This window comes from Pelophylax lessonae, assembly GCF_965119305.1.
Source record: "Pelophylax lessonae genome assembly, chromosome: 2".
Lineage (NCBI taxonomy): Eukaryota > Metazoa > Chordata > Amphibia > Anura > Ranidae > Pelophylax > Pelophylax lessonae.
Genome location: NC_138769.1, coordinates 105,714,120 through 105,740,321, shown reverse-complemented (window position 1 = coordinate 105,740,321; position 26,202 = coordinate 105,714,120). Strand labels below are relative to the sequence as shown.

The 26,202-nt window shown below is 44.1% G+C and overlaps 1 pseudogene across 1 annotated transcript; it reads left to right on the top strand.

Annotated features, from left to right (window-relative positions):
- Positions 1-3,978: 3,978 nt before the first annotated feature.
- On the top strand, positions 3,979-19,788 carry LOC309547972 (SET domain-containing protein 4-like; annotated as a pseudogene). The gene is made up of 7 exons (XR_014226156.1): positions 3,979-4,109; positions 5,452-5,881; positions 7,323-7,475; positions 13,732-13,840; positions 15,871-15,951; positions 18,451-18,574; positions 19,642-19,788. The product of XR_014226156.1 is annotated as an SET domain-containing protein 4-like (transcript).
- Positions 19,789-26,202: the final 6,414 nt, after the last annotated feature.

Here is a 26,202-nt window from a genome sequence, read left to right as displayed (position 1 = left end):
GTATGCATTCCTGGTGGTGAGAGGAGGGGGGTAGTGAGAGAGAGGGGGGAGGGGTGGTGGTGAGGGGGGGGTAGTAGTGAGAGAGAGGGGGTGGTAGTGGGGGGGGGGGTAGTAGTGAGAGAGGAGGGCAGAGCCAGTAACACTTACCAAGTCCAGGAACCGGCGCTGACACCATCCATCCATCCCGCGGCTGAATCCTTCCTGCCCCATCCAGCTTCAGTCAGTTTCTCTCTCTGATTGCAGGGAGGTGGGTGGAGCCAATTTCAGGCGCGGAGGATGAAATGAAAATCCTCCTGGCTCTGAATGCTGGGGGAGGATGGGAAGCTCTGTGTGCCCATACAGCAGCTACAATTGGTCCCGCCCCCTGCCACCTTCCTTCCCAGCCAGCTTCTGTTTCTCCACGGAGCAAGGGGGCGGAGCCCCAGCCCCCACATACTTCCCCGCCCACACCCGACATCAATGCCTAAATTTGACAGCTGCAATCACTCTCCTTGCAGCTGCCCCCCCCCCCCCCCGCCGAATCACCCACTTATCACTGGCTTTAATGTTAAAGTGCTGATATGTAGCCCCGAGTTCCCGGCCAAACCCCCACTGGTGAGCGGGGTGGCAACAGGGGTGGCAAGGATTCCGTCTGGGGTGGCAATTGCCACCCCAGCTAGCCCTCTGGCTCCGCCACTGCACGGAGGACAGATAGTGACGTCAATGGTTTGGCGTAACCGAAAATACGTCAGCGTGTTTCTCCCCACCTTTCAGAGCGTCATCAAAGGACATCATTTCCAGTACGCCAGCTTGTTATATTTATACAGCACAGGGGTAACCTCCCCCTATCCAAACACTAATCAGCAATGAATGGACTAAATAATTAGATCGCTATGATAAAACCCATCACTTCCTGTTTACATAAAGATCAAAGAACGATTAGAATAGCCTCTACCATCAAACGTTTAAAATCGTTAATAATATAATGACACAAAGATTCCATATAATACAACAACAAATATGCAAGATATTAATTAGTACAATAAATAAAATATGGCACATAATGAAATAAATGAAAAGAAATTAAATGGATAAAAAAAAGAAAACTAAAAAATTTATGAAAAATCAAGAATAAAAATAAAAAATGGAAATAAATTCAGAAATACAGAAAAATGTAGAAATGGAAAAGATAAAATGAAATAAAAAAATAATAAATTAAATAAAATAAAAATAAAATAAAAATAAAAAATAGAAATAAAAATGAAAAAATAAAAATAACAAAATATGATATATAAATTTAAGAAAATGTAATAGTGATGAACCCCGCACTGCATGATTTGTTTGAAGCACTTCAGCACTTTTATATCTTCAAGCGCCTTAACACACTTTGGGGACATTTTGAAGCACTTATGTTAGTAATCTTTTGGAGCACTTTATTGATGTTATGAATATACTATATTTCTGCACATGAACACTTTATTGTATACATTTTATGATTGCTATTATATTTTTTGTAAGGGCAAGCGCTGTTTTATTATTTTTCATATTTCTGAGTTTCACACAGCAGCTGCACATTATATCACTTTATTTTGTTGTATATACCTAGCACGGGTTTATTTGAATAATTTGATTATTTGCAATGGAGACACTGCCACTTTGCCCATTCAGGCAGAGTCTCCTGATAGTCCCCCACCCACCAGTTATACTTAGGTTTCCATCAGAGCCCTTGCTCTGTTGTTTGTACAGAGTAGGGTTTCCGGATGTGGGGGAGCTCACCCATTTGAGATGTTTGCGCCTGGATGGCCAATTGCCTAGCCTTAACATGTCGGGGCCAGTTACATACATAGTTACCTAGTAGATGAGGTTGAATAAAGACAATAGTCCATCCAGTTCAACCTGTGTAGGTGTGTGTGGCTGTAATCATTTCTCATACCCCTTAATGTTCTGATCCTTGAGATGTACGTCTAAGAGTCTTTTGAAAGTAGCCATACTTCTCGCAGAGACTACCTCTTGTGGTAGAGATTTCCACAATCTTGTAGCCCTAACAGTAAAGAACCCCCTGTATTGCCTGAGGTGAAAACGCTTCTCCTCTAATTGCATTGTATGTCCTTGCGTCCTCATGCAATCCTTGCGACTGAATCGTTTTTTTTTCTATGCTGAGATCACCATTGAGGTATTTGTAAATTGCTATCATGTCCCCTCCCAGGCGTCTCCTCTCCAGGGAGAATAAATCAAGCGATTGTAAATGCTCCTTGTAATTAAGGTCCTCCTATCCCCTAATTAGTTTAGTTGCCCTTCTCCAACACATCCCTCCTGAGGAGGGACAGTTACATCATCCACCTGGATAAGCTCAGACACAGTCTGGCACAAGAGCTTACTGTGATTCCCGAATCGCTGCAAATCGTGCGGCACACTTGCGATCCCGTTACTTTCAATGGCATCTCAAACGCAGCCCGAGTTTGTCTCTATTATTGCCCGACAAACTGCAGCAAAATTGCGCAAACAGAATTGCGGGATGTCTCTTGTCCACAAGAAGTTCTGGAACTTGGCGTCCCCTGATTCTGTTTGCCCAATTTTGCCGTGATTTGTCAGACAACAATCATGGGAAAATCACACCATGACTGGGGTGCCATTGCATTTGGAAAAATCGAGCTAAGTATGGGAGACACACAGGGCTCTCTTGGTACAACTAGAACAGTAAACACAGTCAATAAAAATTCATCATTTATTAAATATAGCATTTAAAAAATGTTCATCTTGACAGTGACATACATAAATAAAAGGAACAACAGACAAATATTCATACAACATATTCCATTGGGATATCACATTGACATATAATACAGCTGAATGGGAAAAAGAACCATGCCCCCACAGTTGCCCCTAGCCAGGGGAGCCTATTGGAAAAGGGGGAGTCACGGTGTACTCAACATGTTTCGCGGATTAGACCGCTTCTTCAGGAGAATGTAATTAAAATAAGCTGTATCATCTATTTAGAAAATAACTTATGTTAATAAACAACTCATGTGATAGAATATAGTAAATAAACATGTGATGAATAATCATCACCACCTATAGGTGCATAGTCTGTATCACAGAGGACATAAATAGTCCAATGTGAGGGGGCTCCACCCTATCATGACATGAGTGCCATAAACATTTCAAGCTAAAGCTAAAAAGAGGAAACACTGTGAAAAGAACTCACCCAAACTCTTCAGATTGAATAGGCCCTATACAGGGGTGCCATTGAAAGTAACAGAATTGTAAGCAGGTCCCGCAATTTGCGGCAATTCTGGAAATGCGGGAAGAATTGCAGCAATTCCGCCCGCGATTCTTAATGCCAAGGTGTGAATGGAGCCTCAGTAATTGGAACTTGGATTGTTTGGAAGAGCTCATTAATGATCTATTCTTAAACACCTACACTCCCCACTTGCTAGCAGTGCTGAAATTAGTCACACATCTTTCATTTCTAGAAAAGTGATGGTAGAAAAAAAATACCATGTTAATGGTGTTGTAGAGCCATTAGGAATTAGGGCCTTTTCACACTACTCCGCTGAATAAATGCATCAAAAACGCATATGTGTTTCCACCTCATTTTCTGGGTGCCTATTACCCAGTATGCACCTGTGAAACTTGGACATGTGACTCAAAAATGCACAAAAAATGCAAAGCAGGTGTGTTTTTTTTGTGTTTTTGCCACATTTTTGGTGCGTTTTCTATTCATTTCAGTGGGGACCTGTGTTTGTCGTGCGATTTTGAAAAACGCACCAAAGATTCTGCAAGCAGGACTTTTAAAGATACACCGCACCTGCAGTGCTGTAAAGAGTCCCATAAGCTTTAAAGGGAAACATTTTTCCTGCATTTTTTTTTTTAGCAAGGTAAAAACACAGCAAAAATTTTAGGTGTGAAAGGGCCCTTAGAGTGCTCTGTAAAAATAAAGATTGTGACGAACCTCAAACAGATATTTTTATTTGATAAACTTTGACAAAGGAAGTTAAGATGGCTTATACAATCTCAGCCAATCTCTTTGTCTTTTCTCAGCCAGGAGATCTGATCATTTCCTTGCCAGAGTCCTGTCTGCTTACCACCGACACAGTCCTGGAAAGCTACCTTGGTGATTATATCAGAAGGTTGGTATTATAATGGCAGGTCTGCTGTTTTTTTAAAAATCCTTGAAAATGTGACATTTCAGTTTTCCAATGTGCAAAGCTCCACCTCCTCAGTGAAAATGTGCGGCTGCAGCTTATGGGAGTGAACTCTCTCTTCATCCACAACTCCTAGAGCAGTGGATGCCGACACGTGACATCACTTTTCTATAAGTTGTCTGGCTGCACATTTGCTCAGAGGAGTCGGAGCTTTAAGGCTACATGTCTGCATAGAAAAACTTAAAAAAAAAGACATTTATGTAGCAATTTATTTTAAAACGTATGCAGGTTAATGGGAACCATCATTTTAAAGTAGGTTTATTGTTTGGCCTTTTCTTCTGCTTTACCCTCTTTCCATCATCTGCCCCATACACTTTCTTAAATACCTTTACTGCAAGAGTCTTAGGCACCTTCCACATGGGGTCATCCAGCAGCTGTGTGTCCCTCCTGGTGTTTTACTGCACCCAGGAGGGACACATGTAGCATCCCGTTTGTGCTGGAGACCACGCTGGACTGACTGGATCAGTCCCTGGTCATGGGTGGGTGGTTGTTTGGGCAAGTAGGAAGGGGTTTCTCCAGCAGGTTGTGCCCAGTAATTGATAATGGCAAAAAAAACTTTTGGGGTTTGGGCTGCTGCCTTCTTGGCGGGGCCTTATGGTTGTAAAAGTTGGAAGGAAGAAGCTCCCGATGTCCACAAAAATGCAAATTCAAAGAAAGAAAAAGAAAAAGTAGCAACAAGTACATCAAGCCAGCGTGTTTCAGAGCTTGTGTTGCATGCTAATAAATGGGAAAAAGTTCTCAAGCCGAATATATATTTGCGTGGCATCAGAGAGCAGACTGACAGAATGACAGCTGTGGTTGCAACCACAAATTTTTTATCTGGCCTCTTAACTTTTTCCCATTTAATAGCATGCAGCAACAGCCCTTAAGAAGGGGGAGTCCTGAAATGCTTTGGCTTAATGTACTTGTTGCTACTTTCAATAAACACCTTTTAACCTACCTTCCAATTCACATTTTATGGACACCAGGTGCTCCTTCTTTTCTATTTTTCTATGTGCAGCATCCAGCCTGTCAAAATGTAAGGCAGGGTGCGGCAGCCTGAGGAGCTCCTTGATTCCAAACCTAATCTGTAAATGGGTCCGGGATTCACTGCAGCCTGGAGCTCTACTACCCCCCTCCCTTCTGCCATCGTACAGCAAATTTTCTTTCCTCGTGCCCGCTATTGCTATGCCTTCTAGCACTATGGATGGCTTTACTCAAAAGTACATTTTTAGCTGCAATTATCAAATAATTACATGTTTACTGAATATTTTGTCATTATGCTTAGGTGGCGTCCCCCTGTCTCCCCTTTGTTGGCGTTGTGCACTTTCTTAGTCACAGAGAGATACGCGGGTGACCGGTCTCTGTGGAAACCATATCTAGACGTATTACCCAGCAGTTATGACTGCCCAGTTTATTGGGATCCAGAAAAAGTGATGCTCCTTCCAGAACCTGTCAAACAGAAAGCTAAGCAGCAGAGGAGCATTGTTCAGGAGATCTACTCTTCCCATGTGTCGTTCTTCAGATCACTGCAGTCGTTGTTTCAGGAGAATGCCGAAAGCATCCTGACTTATGATGCCGTGCGCTGGGCCTGGTGCACAGTCAACACTCGTACTGTGTTTATGAAACATGCACAGAGAGACTGCTTTTCTTCTGAACAGGATGTGTATGCATTGGCACCATTCTTAGATCTGCTGAATCACAGCCCTGGTGTGCAGGTAGGATCCCGCATATTTCAACAGCTTGTATACCAGCCATTGGTTCTGGTTTACCCAGTAGGCATATCACACACTTTAAGGATAGATCTAAACTGGTGTTTGCAGGGTACCAAACCACGTCTATTTTGACTGGGGGGCTAAAGTGCCCCACTCCCCAACCGCTGCCTTTTGTGCTCATTGACTGTTTTGCTGAGCGCAATGCAAAGCATCTGAACAGTAACACATTCACTATTTAGTGAGTCCTAAATCCAGCAGACAGGAGCGCTGCCCTGCTTTCTGTTTAGGGGTCATTAAACACAGCCAGAGACAGACAAGGTCCTTATACACCTTTCCTAATTCAAGGAAGCAAAAAGAGCACTTTTTTAATGATGACGTCATGGGAGGGCGACCGTTCCCTTTCATGCAAGTTCAAAGAGCAGTCATGATATATAAGAGCACCATGACCACCCAGAAATCATCTGTACTCAGTAAACTAAAATCTAATTTCATGGGCTTTGCACATTTTAAAAAAGAGTCTGCCCTTACCTCCAATGACCTCAGCTGAAATCAACTTTAATATTCTGTACAAAAGGCACAGAGATCCTCCCTGATCGTCAGCTAATACATTTTACCCAGATAGGGCTTAGTCATAGACCTCTATGACTAAGCCTTGTCTGGGTGAAAGTTAGAGTGTGGAGTATCTGGGTGGACTTTCTGTATCTTTGTTTGGAACAATAAAGATGATTTCAGCTGATGTCATTGCCAGTGTGGCTGGACCTATAATGTGTACATGTGCAGAGCATGGACAAACTCCATTTGACTGACACCTATACTTACACATGGGGAGATACAGGTCTGAAAAGTGGCAGTTTTCTTTACAGTACTTATTCTTTGCTCATTATAGTTAGGCTTCTTTCACACGGCCGCTCCGGATTTCTTCTCCGCTGCGGGACTTTTTTTTTTTTTTCACGGAGCGGATGACATTTGTGTCATCCACTCCGTATGTCTGCATATCATCCCATCCGTTTGCGGATGATATGCGGACCTAATGTAAGTCTATGGCATTGCGGATGTCAGCGGATGACACCGCTGACATCCGATTTTCCTTCCTTTCCGGTTTTTGAACGGATGAAAAAATAGGGTTCCGTTCCGTTCCAAAAAACGGAGCAGAACTGAAAGGAAGAAAATCGGATGTCAGCGGATGGTATTCCGCTGACATCCGCAATGCCATTGACTTACATTTGACTCCGCAAATCATCTGCAAAAAAATAGGATGATTTGCGGACAAGCGGAGCGGCCGTGTGAAAGAGCCCTTAGTCTTTTTTTGAGCCTCGCATATGAGATGATACCCTGTTACGGGAGAAGGAGGGCAAACTTCCAAACCTCCCTATTATGGATGAACGTCCAGCTTTTGTGACAGGCAAAGGTACTTCATTTACTTTCTATAATTTGTTCCATTCAGGTGGAAGCCGCATTTAATGAGGAGACTCGACATTATGAGATTAGGACTAAAGTGCAGTATAGGAAGTATGACCAAGTGATAATCAGCGACTTCTGCTAGAATACGGATTTGCGGCAGCTAACAATCCCCATCAGAGTGTCTATGTGACTCCAGGTAAGTGTATGCTAGGGGCTGGATCATCTGGCCAAAAAAAAAAAACAACACAGGATGGTGGATTTACTAAAGACAAATAGACTCTGAACTTTGCAAGTGCAGTTGCACTGATTTTCCCCTGAGCTTTATGAATGTGGTAAAGCTCTGTTAATTTCCATCATCTTATCATGTACAAGCAAAAATCCATTTTTTTCCTTGCACCTGATTGGGTATTCTTTACAAAATGCAGCTTCACCACATTCACTAAGCTCTGGGGAAAAAAAACTGTAACTGCACTTGCAAGGTGCACAGTCAATTTGCCTTCAGTAAATCCACCCCATATTGTCACTGGTTTACAAAAACTACAGGCTAATGTAATTGTGACCTGGAGTAGCCAATCACCTTCCTGTTTTCCCAGTGCAATTTACAGATTCCCAGCCTGTTTTTATATCTGCCATATGGCCTACTTTGAATAGCGCATAGCAGGCCCGGATTAGCTAATCGGGAGAACTGGGAGAATTCCCGGTGGGCTGGTCAGTTTTTTTGGTCGCGAGGGCCGTTGTCAGGTCACTCATAGGCGACATTTCCGGTGTTGTAAAATTTTCTCGGACCCGTGAAAAAATCGGACCTCGTCACTTCCGGTTATGGGAGTCTCAAGTGCGCATGCGCATAAGACATTATCTTGGTTTGGTAAACTTATAACACATAGCGGGCAGCTGAATGAGAGGAGGCGGGGCTGAGGTGGGACGGACGACATCGCCGCGTCATCTGCAGAGCTGAATAGAGGAGGCGGGACGAAGGCGTGGCCGTGTAATAAATGCAGGACTTTAGCGACTCCTTGTTTTATTATCTTTAGTAATTATCGTATTATTTATCCTTAGGATTTCATTACATTTACTATTTATATAATACAAAATAAGAAATACTAAATGTAATGAAATCCGAAGGATAAATAATACGATAATTGCTAAAGATAATAAAACATAAGGAGTCGCTAAAGTCCTGCATATATTACACGGCCGCACCTCCGTCCCGCCTCCTCCACCAGCTCTACATATGTGTCCTCCGTCCTCCGTCGCACCTCAGCCCCGCCTCCTCTCAATCAGCTGTCCGCTCTCTGTTATAATTTTGCCAAACCTCGAAAAATGTCTTCTGCGCATGCGCACGGACGACTCCCATCCGCTGTTTTGTGATGCTCTATCACCGGAAGTGACGAGGTCCGATTTTTTCACGGGTCCGACAAAATTTTACAACACCGGCTGTAAAGAAATGCTGCAGGATCGCTCTCTTACTAGCAGGTCACTTCCTTGTGTCCAGTGGAGAGGGGAGGGGCCTCTGACCCAAGAAGCTAATCACCTTCTCTCTTCAGTGTACAAGCAAAGCAATTCACTTGTACACTGAAGCCGATTAGCTGCCGGGGTCAGAGGCCCCTCCCCTCTCCACTGTACACAAGGATGTGATCTGGTAGCTGGAAGGAGATCCCACGTGGGCATCGGAGCTGCATGCAAGTCAGAGCTAGCAGCGATTTCCCCTCCCTCCTCCTTCTGGACCATCTGGGATCTGTAGTAGAAGGATAGGCAGCAGCGCCGCTGTCCCCGTTCATGGCTCAGATAGTGGCAGAACCTGCAGCACACTCAGTGCTGCACCCAGTCTAGTCACCTGAAGTAAAAAAAAAAAATGTTGAATCTGCTGTCAAGTTTATAGTGCATGATTGTGGGCAGTGGGGTTTGGGGGTACAGCGGGTAACAGATGTGCAGGGGGGGAGTGTTGGGGGTACAGAGGGCAACAGAAGTGCAGGGGGGATTGAAGGTACAGAGGAGAACAGATGTGTGGGAGGGTACAGAGGGGAACAGATGTGCAGAAGGGGGTTTGGGAGTACAGAGGGGAACAGATGTGCAGAAGGGGGTTTGGGGGTACAAAGGGGAACAGATGTGCAGAAGGGGGTTTGGGGGTACAGAGGGGAACAGATGTGCAGAAGGGGGTTTGGGGGTACAGAGGGGAACAGATGTGGGGGGTGGTCTTGGGGGTACAGAGGGGAACAGATGTGCAGAAGGGGGTTTGGGAGTACAGAGGGGAACAGATGTGCAGAAGGGGGTTTGGGGGTACAGAGGGGAACAGATGTGGGGGGTGGTCTTGGGGGTACAGAGGGGAACAGATGTGCAGAAGGGGGTTTGGGAGTACAGAGGGGAAAAGATGTGGGGGTGGTCTTGGGGTACAGAGGGGAACAGATGTGCAGAAGGGGGTTTGGGAGTACAGAGGGGAACAGATGTGCAGAAGGGGGTTTGGGAGTACAGAGGGGGACAGTTGGGGGGGGGGTGGGCTTGGGGATACAGAGGGGAACAGATGTGGGGGGTGGTCATGGGGGTACAGAGTGGAACAGATGTGGGGGGGTTGGTGGTACAGAGGAGGAAAAGATTTGTGGGAGGGTACAGAAGGGAACAGATGTGCAGAAGGGGGCTTGGGGGTACAGAGGGGAACAGATGTGGGGGGGGGGGTTGGTGGTACAGAGGGGAACAGATTTGTGGGAGGGTACAGAGGGGAACAGATGTGCAGAAGGGGGTTTGGGGGTACAGAGGGGAACAGATGTGGGGGGTGGGCTTGGGGGTACAGAGGGGAACAGATGTGCATGGGGGGTTGGTGTTACAGAGGAGAACAGATTTGTGGGGGGGGGGGTACAGAGGGGAACAGATGTGCGGGGGGAAGTTGAGGGTACAGAGGAGAACAGATTTGTGGGAGGGGTACAGAGGGGAACAAATGTGGGGGGGGGGGGTGGGCTTGGGGGTACAGAGGGGAACAGATGTGGGGGGGGGTTGGTGGTACAGAGGAGAACAGATTTGTGGGAGGGTACAGAGGGGAACAGATGTGCAGAAGGGGGCTTGGGGGTACAGAGGGGAACAGATGTGCAGAAGGGGGCTTGGGGGTACAGAGGGGAACAGATGTGCATGGGGGGTTGGTATTACAAAGGAGAACAGATTTGTGGGGGGGGTACAGAGGGGAACAGATGTGCGGGGGGAAGTTGAGGGTACAGAGGAGAACAGATTTGTGGGAGGGGTACAGAGGGGAACAGATGTGGGGGGTGGGCTTGGGGGTACAGAGGGGAACCGATGTGCAGAAGGGGGCTTTGGGGTACAGAGGGGAACAGATGTGCATGGGGGGTTGGTGTTACATAGGAGAACAGATTTGTGTGGGGGGGGGGGGGGGTACAGAGGGGAACAGATGTGCAGGGGGAATGAAGGGTACAGAGGAGAACAGATTTGTGGGAGGGTACAGAGGGGAACAGCTACTGTACTTGCATTGAATTGGAAATTATCATATTTTTTGAAAAATACAATGAATTACAAGGCTGTTACAAGGCTGTAGAGAACAGTGCACCATTGCAAAGTTATTATAATAATGTAAATAATTACATTATTTTAATATAGTCAATCGTTAACTAAAGTGGGCCGGTCCAAGGCATGAAACTCCAGGGCTGAAAATGAGTCCCACTCCGGCCCTGGCGCATAGGTTTGCTGATTGTGTCTGGTTCTCTGCCCATCTGTAAATTCTGGGTGCGTGGCTAGGAGCACCTAGTACAAACTTCTGTCTCACTTGAAATTTGCTTAAAAGCTTTATTTGTTTGAAACATCAGATACAGCCAGTGCTTTTTGTGGTAAAGGACTTCCCCTTCCTTGGGGCTTGCATAACGATTAATAATACATTCAGTATTAAATAATATAGAAAGCCTTAAACTGAATCAGGGTCAGCATGCTTTTAGGACAACCCAGCCTCAAGACCGGATCTATAGTATTTCCAACTGAGTGTATTGCAAATTGTTCTACAAATCTTAAAGAGGAAAGTCCCCCACCAAAATGCGTTGGTGTATCATATGTCCCTAACAAATAAAGATTTTAAACGGATTTCAAAATAGACGGAAGTTTGTACTAGGGGCTTATAACCACACACCCAGATGTTGTTCATCAGCTGAGCGATTTGACTATCCTGAGCAGAGAGGCAGCAGCCTAGGCCCAGAACCGCGTCTTTACCTTTACCATAAACTAAACTCTAGCAAGGATAACATGCTTTATCCTTTATTATTTTAAATGAACTTGTACTCACATCAGTTCTGTGTTCCTACAGGCCATCTGTGAATCATCACCTTGTGCCTCCTTTTGATTTCAAGGAATAAAATATGTAACTTTATTCTCATTGTGAGGCAAACTTTGGCCACCATTGCCCAGGAATTTTTGCTTAGTCTTCCTCTTATTAAAACTGCTCAGGTCAACCTAGCTAACCAGGGATACCCTAATCTGACCCCTATTTGAAAGGACAAAATATAACATCTCCAGCGTGTGGTGGTCTAATGCCAGTACTTGGCACACATCCATTTGGCAGAGTGGGGGTGTCCCAATAGAAACTATAAAAACACAAGAAAAAAAAAGGGCACCTGCCTAGCACATTATCTCAATACCCATTTATTGTAAAAAAATGTGTAAATAAATCTTCTCACAGACGATACGACTGACAAACCATATCAAGATAACACAACTGTTCCATCCACTCAATGTACTCCTGAGCTTGGGAGGACATCACTTGGGATCCAAATGGCTTATGGTGCTTTTCCACTGCATGGAACCGAACGGTTCGGCTCGCTTTTGTGCTTTTCCACTGCTGGTACCGCATTGTACGGTGTAGGAACAGTTCGGTACGGTACGGCGGCGCTTTTCCACTATATGGAACCGAATGGTACGGCTCTCTAAAACAGTACCAACTCGATTGTGGTCCCAAGAGGTACCATACCGGTACCATATCCCACAATCCTTTGCATGCAGTCACTACTAGCCACTGATTGGTCAGAGAATCGTTGTTATCCCACCCACTTAACTTTAGTACTACTTTAGTAGAAAAGCAAACCATACCAAACCGTACCGAACCGTTCCAACACCGTACCATGCGGTACCAGCAGTGGAAAAGCAAACCGGGCCAAGCAGGGCCGAGTAGAGCCGAGCCGGTACTTGCAGTGGAAAAGTGCCATTACACATTTCTAGGGCAGTACCCTCTTCTTCATATTTGGCTCTGAGGAAGAGGGTACTGCCCTTAAAACAAGTAAGCCATTTGGATCCTAGGTGATGTCACCCCAAGCTCAGGAGTACATTGAGTGGATGGAACAGTTGTGTTATCTTGATACGCTTTGTCAGTCGTATCGTCTGTGAGATTTATTTACACATTTTTTACAATAAATAGTTATTGAGATAATGCGCCAGGCTTTGTAGTTGAAAGGAAACACCCTTTCTCTCATTAGCTATCATAGCTTGTGTTGATGGCAGCCATACTGTACATTTTTTTTTATCTATGTGCCTGTATATTGCAGAATGACAACAGAAAAACTTGAGGTTCCGTAAATGAAAAGTTATTCAAAGCAACCCAAACCAAACAGTCTTTAGCTAGCAGAACATAGACAGCACACAGGTGTGACATCTGACATTTGCCTTTAAGTTGCAGCCTGCAGGCACACAGTCCTCATAAGTTAAAGAGTAACTGTATATCCAGTCAGGAGATTACTGTAAGTGGCCGTAGGATGCAGTGCTAGGACAAGATCCTTCAGCATCCAAGGCAAAAAGGCCAAAATGCACCCTTCTCCTCACATCCATTTTTTTATTGTTCCAAGAATACATATTTCCCTACAGACATCCTTCACTGCCATCATATAGCCTTTGTGTAGTTGCATACATTTACCCAGGTTTTGCATTTTCTTGTATTTGCTGTAGGATCAGGGGTCAGGTTGGTTGCTGGCTGGAAGAGGAGGCATGCATACTCCTTTTGCCACTTTGCAGCCCAAGTATTTAAAGGGCTTATGCTGGCCATAGATGACCCTTTTTTTTTATCAACAGATTCTGGAGGAATCCTCATCGCTGTGACATTATATTCTGATAGTGGGACTCCTCTGCTGTCAGAATACTATATGATCTGCAACTGCAGCCAACTGTTTTCCAATATTCCCGTTTCACAGAAGCCGATCTATCAATTGACTTCTTATGAACAGGTACAGCCATATATTGATCGAAATTTTGCCCACCCTGCTGAAATTTAAACCATCTATGCTTTGGTTTGCTCTTCATCCAGGCCCTGATTGAATATATGCAAAAACCAAACCGTAGTCCTTGATGGGGGCATTACAGTCCTGTCGAGGGGGTGACACTAACAGGGTGCTACAAATTTCCGGGTCTGACAGCAGGAATCTAATTGGTTGCTGCAGATATACAAATTTTCTTTTGACCATATTTTCTAACTGTTCTGACAGTGTTGTGTTGTTCTCCACTATTTGTAGATGTCATCCTCCAGTATTTATCTTGCGCAGACAAACAGCTACAGAAGAAATGGTCACTACTAAAGGAAAATAGATTTTTAGAGTAAGTTGAGTGTTTTGCTGGTTGCATTGAAATTAAAGTGATTTCAAAGGCTTCTTTTTTTAAATTAAAATAACAATTGTGTTATGCTTACCTGCTCTGTGTAGTGGTTTAGCACAGAGCAGCCCCGACACACCCCTTTTCAGGTCCCCCGCTCCCCCCTGACAAGTTCCCCCATTGAAAGCCGCTTTCTATGGGTTCACTCGTGCAGGCTTACTCCCAAGCCGCCATGTCTGTGTTAATTGACTCCTCGTCATAGGGTATGATTCACAGGAGCGGGAGCAGTTGGCTAACAATATGCCCAGTTGGGACGGACACAGCCGGGAGAGCCGCTGCTCACTTGCACATCGCTGGATCGTGATCGGGCTCAGGTAAGTATAAGGGGGTCTGGGGGGTCCCTTTGCAACAGAAGATTTTTTATCTTAATGCATGGAATGCATTTGGGTAAAAAAAAAAAACTTAGAGGAGCTCCAGGCTCCTTCAGAAAAAATAAAAGTCACAAATACAAATACTGTAGCTGCTGACTTTTAATACTAGGGCACTTACCTGTCCAGGAACCCAGCGGTGTCCTCACCTGAGCTGATTTTTCAATCGGCTATCGGGTGCTGGCACTGCCATCCAGACTAAGGGAAACCAGCAGTGAAGCCTTGTGGCTTCACAGCCGGTTTCCTACTGTGCATGCGCGAAACGTGCTGCACTTTGTGAATGGGCCGGCTGCGGGGGAAGGAGGAGGGGGCCAAACAGTTTGCGATGAACTTAGCTGGAAGTGGCACGGAAGAAAAGGGAGTATGTTCTATTGGGAATGTAGAAAGATAAGTGAAACCTTTATTTATTTATTTTTTTGCTAATTTAAAGTGGTTCTAAAGCCTTCAAGAGGAGCTCCACCCAAAAGCGAAAATTCCGCTTGTCTGCCTCCTCTCCTGCTACACTTGGCACCTTTTTAGGGGGGATGGGGGGAGCAGGTACCTGGTTTTGACAGGTACCCTTCTCTCCCCCTCCCCCTCAAAAGATGCCAAATGTAGCGGGAAGGGGGGGTGCAAACAAGCGGAGCTTCCCTTTTTGCATGGAGCTCTTTTTTAAGGCTTTAGAACCACTTTAAATGAGCCAAAAATAAATACATAACAGTTTCACTTATCTTCTAACATTCCCAACAGAACATACTCCCTTTCCCTTTTTCTTCCGTGCCATTTTGTTATGTCTCTGGCAACAAAGAGAGGAAGTCAACGTAAACTCCAAGTCCTGATTTGTCATGACCATGTGATAATGCTGGGCCAATGCTCAAGCACCCTCTTTTTTTATGCAGGAGGAAAAGGAATCTCGTGCTCCCCTTTACCTAAAGCACTGGGTGTTTCTCTTTGTTTCTAGAGTGGTAGGGGAGTGAAACAAAGGTGAGTATACCATATGTAGCTGTTGAGAGGGAAAATTGGGAAATGACAGCATGTACACTGATAACTTCCTGGGCTGAGGATAAAGATATTTAGGGGGCGCTATTATAGTGATGAATTTACTCTAAACCCCAACATCAAAATTCATATACCAAAATATGTCAATAAAATGTTAATACTGTGTAAAAATGAAAACACAATTAGTTGATACAATATACAAATTCTATAGAATAGTGTCCATAATAATAATTTCCAGTATTCCTCTTGCTTACACAAGGTTTAGTTGTCTCTCCAATAGTGTCTCCTCCACATTACCATAGAAACCAAGATATAGTACTATATAGTGTAGTATTTGTGTTTAAAATAATGGTCACATTAAAAGGTGCCTAAATTGGCACAGACACAACCCGCCTGTGTTAGTATTGGAAATGCCGCAGCTCTGCTTGTGTCCTGGATCGTTCCACCAACCGGATGTTCGGGACAGGAAATAACGAGCTGGAGGTTCTGCCTCTACGCACGTTTCGTCAATCTGACGTCATCAGGAAGCTGATGTGTCCGACATCAGTCCACTTAAAATAATTGCTGTTTAATGTCATAGGGTGGAATAGAATATGTTAAATAAATTATTCTAATTATGTTTTATTTTAGAAATTTGACATTTGGACAGGATGGGCCCTCCTGGAAACTTCTAACAGCTCTCAGGCTGCTGTGTCTGGGTTCTGAAGAATTGTAAGTTGCTCTTTCAACAATTTATATATATATATATATATATATATATATATATATATATATATATATATAATTTTATTATTATTTTTGTATGTATACGAGTGTATGAAATTCATCTCAAGATTTACATATTTCTAATTCATTGTAGAATGAAAATATTTAATGGCTTAGTTCACTATTTTGAAACTATGTGCCAGTAATACAATTTGTTCCCAAGATTAAAATCATAATTACACAGGATTTATATAGTGCCATCAGTTTGTGCATTGCTTTATAAAATCACAAAATTACAAGGATTGTCAAAGCAATGTCTAAGTGCTTGACCTGGCCACTAGGGGAGATTTACTAAGGCTGGTTTCACACGGGCGTTTCCGTTGTCTGCATCCACATGCTCAGCAGGTGGATGACAGGTCCGTGTCCTCTCTGCTATGCGGAATGGACACAGACGCAGCCCCGCTTTCCTCTATGGAGCAATCGGGTGGAAATGGACTGCCTGTCCTTTCTCATCCGACTGTCATCCGATTTGATCCGCTGCTTTTGGCGGACAAGATCGGATGGCAGCGGACATGTGTTTGCTAACCTCTGCCGCTCCATAGGGGAGACTGGAGGGTCCAATCAGGTCCATCTGCAAAACTGATAGGTGGACCTGATCGGGGAAAGCCTGTGTGAAACCAGCTGGTGGTGCAGCTGTGCATAGTAACCAATCAGCTTCTAACTTCAGCTTGTTCAGTAAGGGCTCTTTCACACGGTCCGCCTCCGTAGGTGGATCCGTGCTGCTCAGCAGGGGATCTTAACCACTTGCCGACCGCCGCACGACTATCTACGTCGGCGGTCAGCCCCTCACAGGCAAACTAACGTAGGGCTACGTTTGCTTGTGAGGGTCTAGGGAGCGAGCGCGCGCCCCCCGGGGCGCGCTCCCGCTCCCGCGTGGTCACGGACCCCCCCGCGCGTGTGACCAGCGGACCCGATGTCCGCCGGTCACTCGGCGATCGGCGGGGGAGAGGAGGAATGTCAGGCAGCTTGTGTAAACAAACTGCCTGTCATTCTCCTCGCTGCAAAGACACTGATAAAACGGATCTGGTATGTAGATCCGTTGATCAGTGTCCTTACAGCTAGAGCCACAGCCAATCACAGTAGAAACCACGCCCCTAGGGACACACACAGCCCCTCCCTTCCAAATAAAGTTAACCCCTTCACTACCAGTGTATTTTTACAGTAACAGTGCATATGTATAGCACTGATTACTGTAGAAATGTCACTGGTAACCCCAAAAGTGTCAAAAATGTCAGTCAAGGGTCCGATCTGTCCGCCGCAATGTCGCAGTACCGCAAAAAAAATCGCAGATCGCCGCCATTACGCGTTAAAAAAAAAAACAACAAAAATGACAAAAATCTTTCCCTTTGTTAGTAAACGCGATAACTTTTGCGCAAACCAATCAAAATACGCTTTTTGCGATTTTTTTTTACCAAACATAGGTAGCATAAAATAAATTGGCCGAAAATTTTTAAAAATTTTGATTTTTACATTTTTTTTTGGGGGAATTTCATATAAAAAAATGTGAAAAATATTGCTATTTTTGCAAAATTGACGCTCTTTTTTTGTTTATAGCGCGTGATCAAAAAATCGCACAGGTGATCAAATACCACCAAAAGAAAGCTCTGTTTGTGGGAAAAAAAGGACGTCAAATTCGTTTAGGTACAGCGTCGCACGACCGCGCAATTGTGCGTTAAATTCACGCAGTGCCGAATCGCAAAATACCCCCTGGTCGGAATGGGGGTAAAATCTTCCGGGGCTTAAGTGGTTAAACACAGATCCCCACTGAGCAGGCAGGTGTCAGAGCCCCATGCATCTCTATGGGGGAATCGGATGAGAGTAGACCGCCTGTCCACTCTCATCCGATCCCCTGGGCGGATGGAAAATAGGGTTTCCATTCGTCCAGATTTGACAGACAGGATCGGATGCGGATTGCAGCGGGTGTCAGTGGACATGTCTCTGCTGACATCCGCTGCCCCATAGGGATGCATGGGGGATCCGATCCGGTTCACCTAAAAAACGTACAGGCAGATCTGATCGGATCGCTCGTGTGAAAGGGGCCTTAGGTATTAACAATAAAATCTAAAAGCTGATTGGTTACTATGCACAGCTGCACTAGATTCTATGTCTACCAGTTTTAGTAATTCTCCCCCATTGTATCTCTCAGTTGCCTGCGTTTAAACATTTTTTACAGGTAGTTAGTCAGTTTGGTTGCCATAGTAGATTTTACCTGAATGATTGGGGGACAGAAAAACCATGGCTCAACTCTTTTTTTTTGTTTTACTGTCCTCTGGCTGCCCATTTGAAAGAGCCTTTATTCTGTAATCCATTACATTTTACAGGAAGGTAAAATTAAGGGATGCGTTTTGCAGTAAATATAAAATGAACTATGAAACCAGCCTGTTTTTCTTTCCACTGCAAGATATTAGTATCGTTTTGGAGACTATAATCTCTTTGTTTTTTTAGCACATACTGGAAAAAAGTTCTTCTGGGAAGTTTTATGTCGGAGTCCAACGAGCAAAGCTGCATGGAACTTGTGAGGAAGATTTGCCAGCACTTACTAGAGCAGACTTCACGGGCTCTACAGAAGGTGAGTCAGGCAGATGCTGGAATACAGCGATCGGCTTTAAGTGGCGTTTGGCTTCCTGAAAGCATGGCCTAAAATGTTAACCCTTCTGTTTATCAGCATGGCATTTAGTGAATCTGTTGGACTGCCTTTAAGAGTATTTGTACTGCAGTGAAAAGTAAAATGTTGTGAATGAGGACAGGAGAGGGCACAGGTACTGCAGCTGTTTTTTCTAATGATGATGGATTTAGCATTGCTAAGATCCAACGTCTCCCGATAATCAGGAAACAAACATGAGACGCTCAACTGAGCACTTGTGTTTATATAGAGAAATCAGTCCGTTTTCAGTAGCAAAAACAAGTGTAAATGCTGCAGCTCTTTTTCCTTTTTTTAAATATCATACGGATTTATTTACTAAAACTGATGAGTGCAAATCTGGTGCAGATCTGCATTGTAGCCAATCAGTTTCTAACTTCAGCTTATTCAATTCAGCTTTGACAAAAAAAGACAAAAAATAAATAAAATTGGAATCTAATTAGTTTCTGTGCACAGCTGCTCCAGATTTTACACTCTCCAGTTTTAGTAAATCAACCCCATAGGGTCCTTTCACATGAGTGATCCGATCAGATCCGCCTGTCAGTTTTTTAGGCAGGTCTGATCGGATCCCCCATGCATCCCTATGGGGCAGCAGATGTCAGCGGAGACATATCCGCTTACACCCGCTGCCATCCGCATCGGATCCTGTCCGTGAAATCCAGACAGATGGAAACCCTATTTTCCATCCGTCCAGGTGATCGGATGGGATCGGATGAGAGCGGACAGGCGGTCTGTTCTCATCCAATTCCCCCATAGAGGTGCATGGGACTCTGACACCTCCCTCTCCGCACACAGATTAATGCTTTTACACTGGGGTGGTGCACTGGTGGGGCGGTGCAAAAAATCCTGCAAGCAGCATCTTTGATGCATGTTTGGAGCACTAAAAAAAAACACCTCAATAACGCCCCTATCCATTGAAATGGATAGAAAGCGCTTCAAAAGCACCTTAAAATGGTTCTTGAAGCAGTTTTTGAGTCATGTCTCCTTAAAAACAGCACATCACTAACGCCTCAAAGGTGCAGCAAAAGTGCTGCAAAAGCACGCAGCTCTGTATGGACAGTTTTCAAGCGCCTCAGTGTGAAAAGGCTCTTAATGCCAGAGGCTCAAACAGTGACCTGGAGCTGTCAGTGGCAGCTTTGTAACAGTGCTGGGGGCACAGAGTAATTGCATTCCCAGAACAAAACAAACCTGATGTTAAAGCCTGACCACTGTGCTGTCACATATCAGCATATAGTCAGCAGGAAGGGGTTAAAGTCTTCTAGAAATCCACTCAGCTTTTTGCCCTTGTGGTCTGACAACACACAACATTTTTGTGGACTGAGTGGTGTCAGCCCTATCCATTGTCTTGCTAAACTACTCAATCACTCCAATTCTCAGACCTCTACAACATAAAGAAAATAATATTGCTGCGCCAAGTCTTTCATTGGAGATAAATAAATAAATATGTTTGGTGTACAAAATGTTATCACAATAACTCTAAATCAGTCCATCAACTGTGATACTAAAGTGATAAATCAAATCAGCCAGCTGACGAAGTCTATGACGCAACGCGTATGGGGGAGGAGCCTGCACGTCATCACGTCGATTCCCGGAGACCACAGGCAGCGTTTGATGCTATGATAAGTCCGCACTGCTGAAGTGCTTTGAAATGTAAGTGCGATTTCACCATTTATTATTTAATAAATAGCCTTAAAATCAGAGAGCACTAGATCTTGCTTTTATTTTTTCCACACCGATGCCATATAAACCTGGAGGGACTATCAGGAGGCGGTGATGGGAAGGCAAACCAGACTGCAGTGATTATTCCAGAGTGTGTATTGACTCTCAGGAGTCTGTTCCTAAGGTGAGCTGCTAATCTGTCACTAGTCACTAGGAGCACCAGGAGTGAAGCATGCAGCACTTTTGATCACATTTGTGGATGAAGATTTTTTGATTTTTCTTTCAGTCACTATTTTCACTGAGGATTGGGACTATTAATATTATTGATTTTATAATCACGGCTCAGAAATTGATTTATCACTTTAGTATCACAGTTGATGGACTGATTTAGAGTTATTGTGATAACATTTTGTACACCAAACATATTTATTTATTTATCTCTAATGAAAGACTTGGCGCAGCAATATTATTTTCTTTAAGTTTTCACAGGTGTTTTTGTGTTTGGCACTGATTGTTTGCAGCCTTGTGCACAAGAATCTTGATTGATTCTTTTTTTCTGTTGAATGTGGGCTTGCGCTGATTATTTTTGATTTACATACTCTACAACATAAAGGCTAGTCATTCTATAGTCCAGGAGTCTCCAAACCTTCTAAACAAAGGACCACTTTACTATCCTCCAGACTTTAGGGGGGCCAGATTGTGCCCACTGGTGGTAGAAAAAAAAATGTCCTGGATTCAGTGGGAATAAACAATGCCTCAGAGTTGGTGCACAGTGGGAGTGAATAATTGCACAACACCTTTGGTCAGGAGGAGGATAAATAGTGCACCATAATTGGTATTAGTGGAAGAAAAAGAGCCCCATCATTGATATCAGTGGGAGGAATGGTGCCTTATAATTGGTTTAAGTGGGAGGAATAGTGCTCCATTGTTGGTATCATTGGAAGGAGAAGTGCCCCATCGATGGCGTCAGTGGGAGAAATAGTGCCCCATCATTGATATCAGTGGGAGGAATAGTGCCCCATCATTGATATCAGTGGGAGGAATAGTTCCCCATTATTGATATCAGTGGGAGGAATAGTGCCCCATCATTGATATCAGTGGGAGGAATAGTGCCCCATCATTGATATCAGTGGGAGGAATAGTGCCCCATCATTGATATCAGTGGGAAGAATAGTGCCCCATTATTGATATCAGTGGGAGGAATAGTGCCCCATTATTGATATCAGTGGGAGGAATAGTGCCCCATCATTGATATCAGTGGGAGGAATAGTGCCCCATCATTGATATCAGTGGGAGGAATAGTGCCCCATCGATGGCGTCAGTGAGAGAAATAGTGCCCCATCATTGATATCAGTGGGAGGAATAGTGCCCCATTATTGATATCAGTGGGAGGAATAGTGCCCCATCATTGATATCAGTGGGAGGAATAGTGCCCCATCATTGATATCAGTGGGAGGAATAGTGCCCCATCGATGGCGTCAGTGAGAGAAATAGTGCCCCATCATTGATATCAGTGGGAGGAATAGTGCCCCATTATTGATATCAGTGGGAGGAATAGTGCCCCATCATTGATATCAGTGGGAGGAATAGTGCCCCATCGATGGCGTCAGTGAGAGAAATAGTGCCTCATCATTGATATTAGTGGGAGGAATAGTGCCCCATCATTGATATCAGTGGGAGGAATAGTGCCCCATCGATGGCGTCAGTGAGAGAAATAGTGCCCCATCATTGATATCAGTAGGAGGAATAGTGCCCCATCATTGGTATCAGTGGGAGGAATAGTGCCCCATCATTGATATCAGTGGGAGGAATAGTGCCCCATCATTGATATCAGTGGGAGAAATAGTGCCCCATCATTGATATCAGTGGGAAGAATAGTGCCTCATCATTGATATCAGTGGGGGGAATGGTGCCCCATTATTGATATCAGTGGGAGGAATAGTGCCCCATTATTGATATCACCGGGAGGAATAGTGCCCCATTATTGATATCAGTGGGAGGAATAGTTCCCCATTATTGATATCAGTGGGAGGAATAGTGCCCCATTATTGATATCAGCGGGAGGAATAGTGCCCCATTATTGATATCAGCGGGAGGAATAGTGCCCCATTATTGATATCAGTGGGAGGAATAGTGCCCCATTATTGATATCAGCGGGAGGAATAGTGCCCCATCATTGATATCAGCGGGAGGAATAGTGCCCCATCATTGATATCAGCGGGAGGAATAGTGCCCCATTATTGATATCAGCGGGAGGAATAGTGCCCCATCATTGATATCAGCGGGAGGAATAGTGCCTCATTATTGATATCAGTGGGAGGAATGGTGCCTTATAATTGGTATTAGTGGGAGGAATAGTGCTCCATCGTTGGTATCATTGGAAGGAGAAGTGCTCCATCGTTTGCGTCAGCGTGGAAAATAGTGCCTTATCATTGGTGTCAGTGGCAGGAATTATGCCCCACTGTTTCAATGATGTATGTGCTTCATACATTTCTGCGATGTGCTGTGATGTTTTAGGGAGCTATGTACAGCACCTTGCTTGCCCTCACTCACCTGCTTGTGTTGTTGAGAAAAGCACAGAGACCCTGTGATGATGTCACTGGGTCTAAGATAAGGTATGTAAAGAAACCAGAAGGGTTTTATTTAAAGGATAAATTCACCTTTAAAATAAACAATGGCACAATATTTTGCTGGTAAAAAAATGTGCATTTTCTATTTTTTTTTTTTGTAGGAGCCTGGAAAGCATCACCCCCGAGATCAGCAGGTCGTGGGTGCAATGCAGGGCTCCTGCAGACTGTCAGTGTAAGCTGTCTGCTTGCTTCTCATATGAGCAGGCAGCTACACAATGACAGGAAGAATCAATTAACTACTTTGGTGGTTCATTTAAAAATACAAGCCGTCAGCTGCAAAAGCTGTGTCTGTACTTGTAGTTCATTCACAGAGCTCTTTTCAAATAGTGACAGCGGATGTGGGGAGAAAATCCCCAGCCTGCTGTCACAGGGAGGGGGTAATCAGGGAGCAGCTGTAGGAGCGGGAACATGTTAATTGTTCCACCCTAAAAACTGGTGGAACATGTAACATGTTCCCAAAGGTGAACTAATCCTTTAATAATTTCATTTTAATGTTTATGAGGGGAAAAGGATGAACCAGGAAATACAGAATACAAACAGATTAAACTTTAGCTTTAAAGTGCACCTTCAGTTTTCAGGGGAAAGCAATCTCTGTATATTGCGTGTATTATATATGTGCGTATTTAAAAAAAAAAATATATATATATATATATATATATATATATATATATATATATATATATATATACATATATAGTATCTCACAAAAGTGAGTACACCCCTCAAATTTTTGTAAATATTTTATTATATCTCTTCATGTGAAAATATTGAAGAAATGACACTTTGCTACAATGTAAAGTAGTGAGTGTACAGCTTATATAACAGTGTAAATTTGCTGTCCCCTCAACATAACTCAACACGCAGCCATTAATGTCTAAACCGCTGGCAACAAACGTGAGTACACCCCTAAGTGAAAATGTCCAAATTGGGCCCAATTAGTCATTTTCCCTCCCCCGGTGTCATGTGACTCGTTAGTGTTACAAGGTCTCAGGTGTGAATGGGGAGCAAGTGTGTTAAATTTGGTGTTATCGTTCTCACTCTCTCATACTGGTCACTGGAAGTTCAACATGGCACCTCCTGGGAAAGAACTCTCTGAGGATCTGAAAAAAATATTTTTTGCTCTACTTAAAGATGGCCTAGGCTATAAGAAGACTGCCAAGACCCTGAAACTGAGCTGCAGCACAGCCAAGACCATACAGTGCTTTACCAGGACAGGTTCCACTCAGAACAGGCCTCGCCATGGTCGACCAAAGAAGTTGAGTGCACGTGCTCAGCGTCATATCCAGAGGTTTTCTTTGGGAAATAGACGTATGAGTGCTGCCAGCATTTCTGCAGAGGTTGAAGGGGTGGGGGGTCAGCCTGTCAGTGCTCAGACCATACGCTGCACACTGCATCAAATTGGTCTGCATAGCTGTCATCCCAGAAGGAAGCCTCTTCTAAAGATGGTGCACAAGAAAGCCCGCAAACAGTTTGCTGGAGACAAGCAGACTAAGGACATGGATTACTGGAACCATGTCCTGTGGTCTGATGAAACCAAGATAAATTTATTTGGTTCAGATGGTGTCAAGCGTGTGTGGCGGCAACCAGACGAGGAATACAAAGAAAAGTGTGTCTTGCCTATAGTCAAGCATGGTGGTGGGAGTGTCATGGTCTGGGGGCATGAGTGCTGCCGGCACTGGGGAGCTACAGTTCATTGAGGGAACCATGAATACCAACATGTACTGTGACATACTGAAGCAGAGCATGATTTCCCCCCTTTAGAGACTGGGCCGCAGGGCAGTATTCCAACATAACGACCCCAAACACACCTCCAAGACAACCACTGCCTTGCTAAAGAAGCTGAGGGTAAAGGTGATGGACTGGCCAAGCATGTCTCCAGACCTAAACCCTATTGAGCATCTGTGGGGCATCCTCAAATGGAAGGTGGAGGAGCGCAAGGTCTCTAACATCCACCAGCTCTGTGATGTCGTCATGGAGGAGTGGAAGAAGACTCCAGTGGCAACCTGTGAAGCTCTGGTGAACTCCATGCCCAAGAGGGTTAAAGCAGTGCTGGAAAATAATGGTGGCCACACAAAATATTGACACCTTGGCCCCAATTTGGACGTTTTAACTTAGGGGTGTACTCACTTTTGTCACCAGCGGTTTAGACATTAATGGCTGTGTGTTGAGTTATTTTGAGGGGACAGCAAATTTTTTTTTTTTAAATTTATTTACTGTTATACAAGCTGTACACTCACTACTTTACATTGTAGCAAAGTGTCATTTCGTTAGTGTCGTCACATGAAAAGATATAATAAAATATTTGCAAAAGTGTGAGGGGTGTACTCACTTTTGTGAGATACTGTATGTGTGTGTGTATATATATATATATATATATATATATATATATATATATACAGTAAAACCTTGGTTTGAGAGTAACTTGGTTTGAGAGCGCTTTGCAAGACAAGCACATTTTTAAAATAAATTTTGACTTGATATACAAGCGATGTCTTGATATACAAGTAGCGGCATGTCACAACTGGGTATAAAAGAGAAGAGAGGCGCCTCTAAAGTGTAGCAATATGGTTACATTTAACGAAGGTTCAATATTTAGCAGCTCACATGGTTGATGATTAAAACAGACACATCTAAGTATGCAGGCATCCGGGGTAAAGCTGTCCACATAGACCATCCTCCGCACTGCCATCTTCATCACACCCTTCCACGCTGCGCTCCACGAGCGAGTCAAAGCCTCGCTTTCAGATCACTCTACTGCAGGGTAGTCTTCCCATTCACATTTGCAGACTGACATCGGTGAGAGCCAGTGGTTCAGAAGATGGTCTATGTGGACAGCTTTACCCCGGATGCCTGCATACTTAGATGTGCCTCTTTAATCATCAAGCATGTGATTTGCTAAATGTTGTACCTTCATTAAATGTCCTCATACTGCTACACTTAGAGGCGCCTCTCTTCTCTTTTTCTCCTCTTTCTCTCTTCTCTGTAGCTCCTGCTGGATTTTGCTTCTAATCCCCTTGTGGAGGCGCCATTTGTGGATGGACATTTTATGATGACACAACCTATCACATTGCTATAATCTTTGTATATAGACTATAAACTGAAAGACTTATGAATAAATGGTTGTGGAATGAATCATCTGAGTTTCCATTATTTCTTATGGGAAAATTCGCTTTGATATGAGTGCTTTGGATTACAAGCATGTTCCCGGAACAAATTATGCTCGCAATCCAAGGTTTTACTGTATATATATATATATATAGTGTGTGT